We start from the raw sequence: 10,927 nt of genomic DNA, 5'->3' as shown, positions 1-10,927 counted from the left end.
AATGCTTATATCTTGTTGGAAATGCTCAAACGCCCGTAACTTGAATGTAACCGAATTGTCTTGAAACTCGCCATAAATGACTCTATTAAGTAATGTATTATTTTCTAAGGCTTTTCTAAAACCGCTCCGAAGGGGTGCGTACAAAACCATTCCGAAGGGAGTGTGATACTTTATAAAACTTTTTAAAACCATTCCGAAGGGAGTGTGATATTTTATAAACTTTTCCAAAACCACTCCGAAGGGGTGTGAGATTTTATTATTCTTACTACTACTATTATTATGCCCGATGGGGGCTAGTATTAGTATTATGTCGCGAGTGGCATGCCCGATGGGGGCAGGGGTAGCCGTATGCCACGAGTGACATGCCAGGGGCTAGGATTATGTCGGGGCCAGCATGTCCGATGGGGCCAGGATAGACGTATGTTGGACCGGCATGCCCGAAGGGGCCTTCATTTTATTCCGGAACCGGCATGTCCGATGGGGCCAGGATAGACGTATGCCGGAACCGGCACACCCGAAGGGGATTATTGATATTATTATCATTGTTATTACTATTATTGTTATTATTATTAGGCCGGAAGCGGCCGTCCGAAGGGACTATTTTATTTAAATATTTAATTCATGTCAGGTAACCTAAACTTGCTTTCTGTTGTACTTTCCTATTTCTTGCTTCAGTGATGCTTTACATATTCAGTACATATTCCGTACTGACCCCCTTTCTCTTCGGGGTCGCGTTTCATGCCCGCGAGGTTCGGGGACGCGACCCGGTGACTCACTCGCTAGGGAAGGCCGGTATTGAGAGTCGGATGCCTTCTCTTTCCCAGGTCGTTCCTGTTTGGTATAATGTTGTGTATATATTTGCAGGTCATACTCTTTAGAAGTCTGCGAACAGTGTGGGAGTCATGGTTACTGTTTGGCCATGTCGGCCATTATTTTGTTGTGCAGAAATGGCGGAGGCCCTTTTGGCTCGCCTTGTTTTATGTCATATGTATATATATCATGTTTTGAGATGCCTCGAGCTACGTGTCGATTTTGGTATTTCCTTTACAACTTTCCATTCTTGTTTTAAAAAAAAAAATTTTGAGTTGACGTTTAAGGGTTCGCTTGACTCTGATGAGAGTCGGGTGCCCGTCACACCCTGACGAAGGTTGGGGTGTGACGACCTAGTCGGCTTGCCTTTATACATATTTCGATATTCTGTACATTATGACACGGCTCGGCCCGATTTCGTGGACATATGTTGGCTATTATGCGATATCTGAGGCGATATGTGATTATTTATGATTATGCGAGTTAATATGCTAATTTTGAGTGTTAAGTGCGTACGAGTGTCCAATTCGGACACTAGTCATGGCCTACGGGGTTGGGTCGTGACAAAAGTGGTATCAGAGCGGTTCGTCCTCGGAATGTCCACAGACCGTGTCTAGTGAGTCCTCGTTTATCGGTGTGTTGTGCACCACATCTATAAACGTGAGGCTACAGGACATTTAGGATAACGTCTTTCTTCTCGATCTTAGATGTGCGACAGAGCGGTATTATTAGATGACTTCTTTCTAACGAACCGTTATGTTTTCGATGCCTCCGAGAAAGGCGACGGCCGCCCGGAAGGGCAAGTCTACCGCTCGTGGGAGAGACTAGTGGGGGCCCCAGAGGGTTACCAGGCCCCGTGCTCGGCTCGACCCCCGAGTTGTGCCCGGTCGGCCGCCGCCCGCCACCCCATCACCATCGGAGGGGCACGCAGGCGGCGGCAGCCACTGCGAGACGGGGAGGCGGCTCCACCGCCAGCCCTCGAGGTTCGAGTGCTCGAGCCTCCAGCTCCTCAGCCTGGAGGCCGGAGGACGGCTATGAGGGACGGCGTTCGGCTATTGACCGCATCGGGCGGCAGGCGGGTCCGGAGACACGGGGACCGGGAGATGATTATGCGAGCGGACGTTGACAGTCGGAGGGCTCGCTATTTCTTGGCTTTGTAATCCGCCGCAGTTCTTCGGGTCAAAGCCCGGCGAGGACCCTCGGGGAGTTCGTCGGAGAGAGATACCGCGTACGCGGCGGCTTGTCGGGGCCTCCCGAGACCGAGTCGGTGGGTTGGCGTCATACCGTGCCGCACGGCATAGCAGCCAATTGGTATGAGTCGTGGGAGCCGTCCAAAGGTGATGGGGCTCCCCAAGCCCCCGTATGGGATGAGTTCGTGGAGGCTTTCCTTGCCCATTTTCTGCTCCCGAGAACAGACGAGCGGGGTTCACGTACTTATACATACGGCGGGGGGTGGTAGGAGCGTCCGGGGGTACGGTTTGGAGTTTGATTCTGGCCGTACACGCTCCTCCTGCAGTATGGTATACGGCCGATAGAGCGCACCGGTTGCTATGGGGCTGGATGATTATTTGATTGATAGGCGTATGTCGATGGCTTCTCGGCACGGCATGGACATTGCACGAGTACGGGCCTGCCGCCCGGGGCATGGAGGAGCGGCACGAGAGGGCGCCGACGGGGTTATGACGGGGAGCCGGCCCAAGGGGCTAGGTCAGCCCCGGGTATTCTGCAGATTCCTGGTAGACCACCTACGGCAGCGCCTGGCCAGGCTCCTTCCCCACCAGTGACCAGGCCTCCATGATTCCCCACCAGGCAGAAGCACGGCAGTGCAGGATATTGACAGTGTGACTCAGGAAACCTAGAACTCCTGATGACAGTTCTGACAGTGGTCACCCACCCTGCAGGTATACTGTGGAGCAAACCCAGAGTGTTATCGCGCCACAGGTGCCTGTTTTACTTGCGGCCGTCAGGGCCATGTGATGAGAGATTGCCCGCTCAGGGGCAGTGCAGGGGGCGCGGCGCAGCCTACAGGTTCAGGTGCTGGTTCATCTTCATCATCAGTAGCCATGCCGGGGGCGAGTGGGTATCACCCGCACCGACAAAGCCGCGGTAGAGGCCGTGGTGGAGCAGCTCCTAGCGGTCCTTCGAACCGCATATATGCTTTAGCCACCGTCAGACCGGAGCGTCGCCTAACATGGTTACAGGTACATTATTGGTTTTCTCTCGAGTTGTATATGCACTGATAGATCCTGGTTCTACTTTATCATATATTTTCCCTCTTGTTGCTAATAAAATTAGGATAGAATCTGAACCAATAGAACCATTTGAGGTAGCCACTCCGGTAGGGGATTCTATTATAGCCAGACAGGTATACAAAGATTGTTCGATAATTATCTGTGATCGTTGCACTAAGGCAGATTTGATAGAGCTAGATATGATCGAATTTGATGTTATTATGGGAATGGATTGGCTGGCTTCTTGTTATGCTAATGTTGATTGTCAAAAGAAAAGTAGTCCGCTTCCAATTCCCGTGAACCGGTTATAGAGCGGGCAGTAATACAAAGAACGCCGAGGGGTAAGTTTATTTCATACCTCAAGGCAAGAAAAATGATCAGAAAAGGCTATATTTACCATCTGGTTCGTGTACATGATCTAAAAGCTGAAGCACCGACTATTCAGTCCGTTCCAGTGGTTAATGAATTCCCAGATGTATTCCCAGACGAGCTTCCAAGTCTTCCTCCTGAACGGGAGATAGAATTTACGATAGATCTGCTGCCAGACACTCAGCCTATATCTATTCCTCCGTACAGAATGGCACCGGCAGAATTAAAAGAGTTGAAAGAACAGCTGAAGGATTTATTAGAGAAGGGCTTTATCCGACCCAGCATGTCACCCTCGGGGGGGCACACTTGGGATATTTGTGAGAAAGAAAAGACGGTCGCCGCGGATGTGTATTGACTATCGACAGCTGAATAAGGTGACTATAAAGAATAAATACCCCTTCCTCAGGATTGATGATTTGTTTGATCAGTTGCAGGGAGCTAAATGTTTCTCAAAGATACACGATCGGGCTACCACCACCAAAAGTAGTACGGGAGGCGATATTCCCAAGACAAAGATTCAGGGACCGGTATGGGCACTATGAATCGTAGTTATGTCTTTTTGGTCGACGAATGCTCCGTCGGTATTCATGGATCTTATGAATCGGGTATTCGGACCGTTCTTGGATATGTTTGTGATCGTATTTATTGATGATATTCTCGTTCTATTCTCGGGCGAAGATGAGCACGCGGACCATCCGAGGACTAAGATTGGGTACTTCGACATCGAAATTATATGCAAAATTTTCTAAATGCGAATTCGGCCGACGTCAGTGGCATTCTTGGGACATATTATTGGAGTCGACGCATCCGGTGGATACCCGTAAGATCGAAGCCGTGAAGAATTGTCCCGCCACAACGCCGACAGAGGTACGTAGCTTCCCGGGATTGGCTGGTTATTACAGAAGATTTGTGGAGAAATTTACTTCAATATCAGCGCCTTTAACAAGGCTAACTCAGAAGGGAGCCAAATTTCAGTGGACAGATGCCTGCGAACGAAGCTTCCAGCTGCTGAAGGAGAAATTGACTACAGCTCCAGTTCTGACACTTCCTGAAGGGCCAGACGGATATGTTATTTATTGTGATACTTCTGGTGTTTGACTGGGTTGTGTATTGATGCAGAACGGCAGAGTGATAGCCTATGCTTCCCGGCAGCTTAAAAAGCACGAAACGAATTATCCCACTCACGATTTGGAGCTCGCAGCAGTGATTCATGCCCTGAAGATATGGAGACATTATTTATATGGAGTTCATGTTGATATCTACACAGATCATAAGAGTCTCCAATATATTTTTAAGGAAGGAGAGTCGAATTTACGGCGAGAGGAGATGGTTAGAGTTGCTGAAAGATTATGATGTTGATATTTTATACCATCCTGGGAAAGCTAATGTTGTAGCAGATGCCCTCACCAGAAATCTATGGGGAGCACAGGACGTGCCATCGAAAAGAAAGAAATAGTTCGTGAAATTCATCGGTGGCAAGCCTGAGTCCGTTTGGCCGAATCTGGGATGCGGGATTTACGGTCGTGGAAGTTGCCGAATCTTCTATGCCTAAGAAATTAAGCGTCGCCAATATGAAGATCCTATTCTAGTGCGAAGACGTAGACACAAACAAAAGGAGAAGACTCCGTTCGAGATTACACCGAAGGGGAGTATTATTACACAGGGGCAGCGTGCGTACCTGAGGTTGCTGAGCTACGGCGACAGGTTATGGGCGAGGCACATTATGCCCGTTATTCTGTTCATCCAGGAGCTACAAAAATGTATCACGACCTCAGATGTCTATACTGGTGGGATGGTATGAAAAAGGATATCGCAGAATTCGTGGCTCAGTGCCCAAATTGCCAGCAGGTCAAGATTGAGCACCAAAAACCCGGCGGGCTGTTACAGGAAATGGAGATTCCGACGTGGAAGTGGGAAATCATTAATATGGACTTCATCACAGGGTTGCCCCGCACGCCACGGAGGTATGATTCCATCTGGGTTATCGTTGACAGGCTGACAAAATCAGCCCATTTTCTTCCTTATTCTGGCCAAAGACTACTTATTCGACCGAGATTATGCCGTATTATACACACGAGTTCCCATATCTATCATCTCCGACGGGCCTGGCCAGTTTACAGCTAATTTCTGGAGATCATTTCAGGAAGGATTGGGGACCTGTGTGAGTCTTAGCACAACATTTCATCCTCATCCGACGGGACGCCGAGCGTACTAACAGACGCTAGAAGATATGTTACGGGCCTGTGTTATTGATTTCAGAGGTAGCTGGGATGATCATCTGCCATTGATTGAATTTGCTTATAATAATAGCTACCATTCCAGTATTCAGATGGCACCGTACGAGGCTTTGTACGGCAGAAATGTGTCACCAATTGGTCGGTTCGATGTTGGAGAAACTAAATTAATTGGCCCAGATATGATCCAGCAAGCGGTAGACAAGGTGAAACTTATCCGGGAGAGATTATTAGCGGCCCAGAGTCGACAGAAATCGTATGCAAATAATCAACGTCGGCACTTGGAATTTCAGGTTGGTGATTGGGTATTCCTGAAGGTATCACCGATGAAAGGTGTTATGAGATTCGGCAAGAAAGGGAAGCTCAGTCCGAGATATATTGGGCCTTATCAGGTTATTCGGAGAATAGGCAAAGTTGCCTACGAATTGGATCTGCCAGCGGATTTGGGCGCAGTGCATCCGGTATTTCATGTTTCTATGCTTCGTAAATGCATTGGTGACCCTTCCAGAATATTTCCTGTAGATGATGTCCAGGTCACGGAGGAGCTGTCCTACGAAGAGCAGCCTATAGCTATATTGGATCGGCAGTTAAGAAGGTTGCGGAACAAAGATGTAGCCTCCGTTAAGGTGCTGTGGCGAAATAACAATCGGGAAGAAATGACCTGGGAAGCTGAGGAGCAGATGAAGAAAAAGTATCCTCACTTATTTTCGGTGCCCACAGGTAATTTAAATTCTTTACTTGATTATGTTGATCAATGAATGATTTGTGTGAAATAGCTACACAAGAACTCCCCCAAATTATTTGTAAGGCCCGTAAGATTAATTTAACATTCGAGGACGAATGTTCTAAAGGGGAGGAGGATGTTATATCCCGTATTTTGAACAACGGGACAACTTGAGTGAATTATGAGAAGTTAGGGACAAGACTATCCCGAGAGACTTTCGTTTGTTTTAAAGGCTTGAGTTGTGTATGATTTTAATGTCATGAAAGTGTTAGGAAGCATTGGAGTCATATTCCATTTTTAGTAAGTATGCTAATTTTGGAAAGTTGAAAATTCAAAAAAAAAAAAATAAGGGACCAAGGTGGCCGGCCATTTAGGGTGGGCCACGGCCACATGATTTATTTCATGTGTTATTTAAAAGATGACTTAGTCATCTTGTTCAACACTTTCATCTCTAGAACAATCAAGAAAAACTTGAAGGAGAAAAGAAGGCCTATTCGGCCACCCCCATGGAAATCAAGATCAATTTCTAGCCATCAAAAAAATAAATTCTTCAAGCAAACTTGCTAATTCAAGGGTGCTCAATAACGTGGAGGTGTTGTTTGGAGCGTTAGGTTACTCGTTTTCTCTATCTACCAACTTTGGGCAAGTTGAGAAGTTGAAGAAGGAAGGTGAGTTTTAATCTTGTTTTATGTGTTATACATGGTTTATATGTGTCGTAGTATGCTAAAATGGAAGAAATTCATGCTAGAAAAGAAGTTGAAGTTGGGCCGTTTGGAAGGTAGTGCGTCGTGTGTGTGTATATCGTGTTAAAGGCAATGTATTAATTCTAATTAGCATGTTTTGATTGTTGTAGTGTGAAGAAAAGAATGAAAATCATCTTTGTGTGGGTGTTTGATGTTGGCCGAATGGTTCCCCTTTAGTGAAGTTGTGGATGAACAAATCGTCGTTAGTATTTTCGTTATCGTCGTTATGGATTTTACGAGGAAAAATGCAAGTTTAATGACTCAAAATAATGTTATGTTAGTTATGGGATGATTTGGAAATTTATGCGAATTTTATGTGATTTTTATATGTATGAGAATTGTCTTGTTAATGTGTGGATTATTAGTGTAATGCATGAATTTGGGAGAAAGGAATATGGATGTGGATGCTCTCGGGTCAAAGGCGCTTTCGGGTGAGTTGGAACAATGTTTGGGTTGTTTGAAATATTGTATGAATTGCTTAAAGTGTTCTTGTATATGGGTTGAATGGGTTTGGATTGGTAATCGGACGTATAAACGTTGATATTAGTTTGAACGTAAGTGGTCGAAATAAGTATATTATGAATGTTGTTGGACTATTATGTATGTTGTTAAAGTCGTGTAGAAAGAACTATTAATGTTGGAATACATTGTGAATTGATTATTGATGTTGTAGTTTGGTTGTTGGTTTGGTTGTTGTTGAAATTAGCCGAGTTGAAATCTCGGAGTTGGTGTGTTTACAAGGGAAATGCTGCCGAAATTTCTGTAGAATTTAATGTTCGTTTGGAATTGAATGCCTAAAGGCTTATGGCTAATGTTAATATATTTGGCATTATGTAGATCTTGACGTACCCGAGACTTGAAGCTTGACTTAGCTTGCGAGCGGACAAGGTATGTAAGGTGTTACGTTCTATTCATTGGCATGTCTTAGTACTACTAGGCTATGACCCGAGCCTCGGGGTAATTCCACTCTTAGAATCCAAGCCTAGATACGTACTTTATTCGTTCCTAAGACTTACTCCTTAATGTAACCAATTAAGGTTCTTATGTTTTCAAAGATTGAATTTTAAAAGCCTTACAAAGAATGTTGCTACAAAAAGATCCCGAACTTCAAACGCCCGTAACTTTTGCATACGAGCTCGGAACGCCCCAAAACATAATAGGTAAGTTCATAAGACATAACTTTCCCCAACTCTCGTAGTCGGGCTCGGTGGGGGCGGCACCCGTCCGTGGGGCCCGCGGCTCTTCTATGCTATTCTTAATGACCTTCGGGAAAAATTTGAAACTATTTTCACTTTGACTTCCGCATATGGATTTCCTACTTATTTGATGAGTTATGATTATGATTTTATGCATATGGTTACTCACGACTCCGCTCGTGCATATGGTTATCACCTCGTTCACCGGATCCCGGGCCGGTTATGTTCGTGCGCACTTTGATATATTCCGGAGTATGATGTGTTCCGGTACGCCGAGTCCCCTTTGGCCGGGTACCGTGTATATTTGGCGTTACGGGGGGTACGGCTTTATGATGTGATATGATATGTCGGGTGTCGGAGATTTGAAACCTTCTGGAGTATGATGTGGTATGGCGCCATCGTCAGGCGGGCGACCATCGTTCTAAGAGCTTATGCATGACTTATATTTTAACTAAATATTTTGACGTTTTGCATACCATATTTATTTTCTGCATTCGGTTATCATGATTCTGTATTTCTGCTTTACATACTCAGTACATATTTCGACCGACCCCTTTCTTCGTTGGGGGGTCGCGTTTCATGCCCGCAGTACGAGACGCTCACTCCTGATCCACCCACTTAGGACACCTTTACGCTATCCGGGAGTGCTCCTTCATTCGAGCTCGTATTTTGGTATATATACTTTCTATTGCATATGTATATATTTATTCAGTACGACGGCCCCGTCCCGTCATATGATTTTGTTACTGCGTTTTTGAGGTCCGTGGACATGTACGTAGGTATGGCTATATACGTACAGCTATGTGTGTGTGTGGTGTGTTTGGGGCGGTCTACCCGCCACGGACAAATTTCTTAGTCGGCTTGCCTTTGTACATATTTCGATATTCTGTACATTATGACAGCTCAGCCAGCTTCCGTGACATATGTTGGCTATTATGCGATATCTGAGGCGATATGTGATTATTTATGATTATGCGAGTTAATATGCTAATTCTGAGTGTTACGTGCGTACGAGTGTCCAATTCGGACACTAGTCATGGCCTACGGGGTTGGGTCGTGACACCCGGACTTTTGTCCAAGGGAGGGTGGGGTTCTCACCAGCACCATTGTGGGGGACCCACCGCGTCCATTCACTAACAACGATTCCGGAACTAACATCGGATATCGACCATGCAACAACAATTCCGAAATTTATCATCGGACATTCGCCATCTCACGTAACTCAAGTAAAAGAATTTATTAAATATCAGTTTCACTCAATCAACGATTTCGGGTTGAACATCGGACATCTCACGTCACTCAAGTAAAACAGAGTTTAACTTATCAAGTATTTATCAAATATCATCAATATTTCAACCGTGTATCATGAAAATGAGAGTGCGTGCAATGCATGAATCATATCAATAATTATGCTCAATATCACAAGTACCAACAGCGGGTACGCCAACAATATATCCGAATCACAAATAGCAATAGTGGGTATGCCAATAATATAATCGAATCTCAAGTACCAACCACGGGTACGCCAATAATATATCCGAATCATAAATAACAACAGCGGCATGTCAATTATATCACAATCAAGATGATAAAATAGAATCCAATATCTACCAACTACTCATGGCATAAAGCCAGCATAATGGAACAATCAAGGCACACGTAATCTGCAGCTAGTCCCAACACACAATAGGGCCCAACCTAAGGCAATATTCAACCCGACTTCATACCCGAAGGTTCACATGCTGCCTCCGACAATATAGTCTAAATATGTGCTTCGCTATACGAAGTCTCACCAAAGGTAAGCCATAACCTACCTGGATGGCCGAACCGCAACACCAACAACTCACTCCTTTGCCTTGCCTTTTCGCTGAACCTCAAAACCAAATTAGTCTAAACATAATCGAATTCTAGATTAGAAATCATAAAGAATGATACTAATATTCCTACTATTCAATTTAGGTCAATTCTAGTCCTAGAAATTGGGAAAACGGGCCCACACGAGCAAAACGGGAAATTCGGAAGCAAAATACCAAATTAAGTACTAGGTGATCATAACCCAACCATTAATTACTGATTTAACTCAAGGATTAGCCTAATTTCTAATTTCAAACAAAACCCCCAAACTGGGTATAAACCCTAAGTCTTTGTTTCCGAAATTCAATGCTAAAAGTGGAAGATATATGATTAATGTCACGACCCAACCCCGTGGCCGCGACTGGTGTCCTAATCGGACACCCGTACGTACCTACCTAACAGATCTGGCGTACGAAACAGCTAATTCCGTTCAGACATACATAAATTCATACAGATATAAGGTGCTGCGCATGAACATACATATATATATATATATATATATATATATATATATATATATATATATATATATATATATATATATATACATCCGAGACCTTACGTGTCGTTAGGCTATTATATCAGACAGAGTCGCAACTCGCACACGCCTACCTGAACAGTGACAACCCACAACCCACAAACTCCGCCTACAAAGCCTCTACATACGTAACAGAAGCAAGACGGGGACAGGGCCCCGCCGTACTTCCAAACGACCATATATGTGTAATATACAAACAACAAAAGATAATACCAAAAGACCTCCCCG

This window comes from Lycium ferocissimum, chromosome 2, assembly GCF_029784015.1.
Source record: "Lycium ferocissimum isolate CSIRO_LF1 chromosome 2, AGI_CSIRO_Lferr_CH_V1, whole genome shotgun sequence".
Taxonomy (NCBI): Eukaryota; Viridiplantae; Streptophyta; class Magnoliopsida; order Solanales; family Solanaceae; genus Lycium; species Lycium ferocissimum.
The sequence above is the reverse complement of the archived record's forward strand: the minus strand, read 5'-3'. Positions refer to the sequence as shown.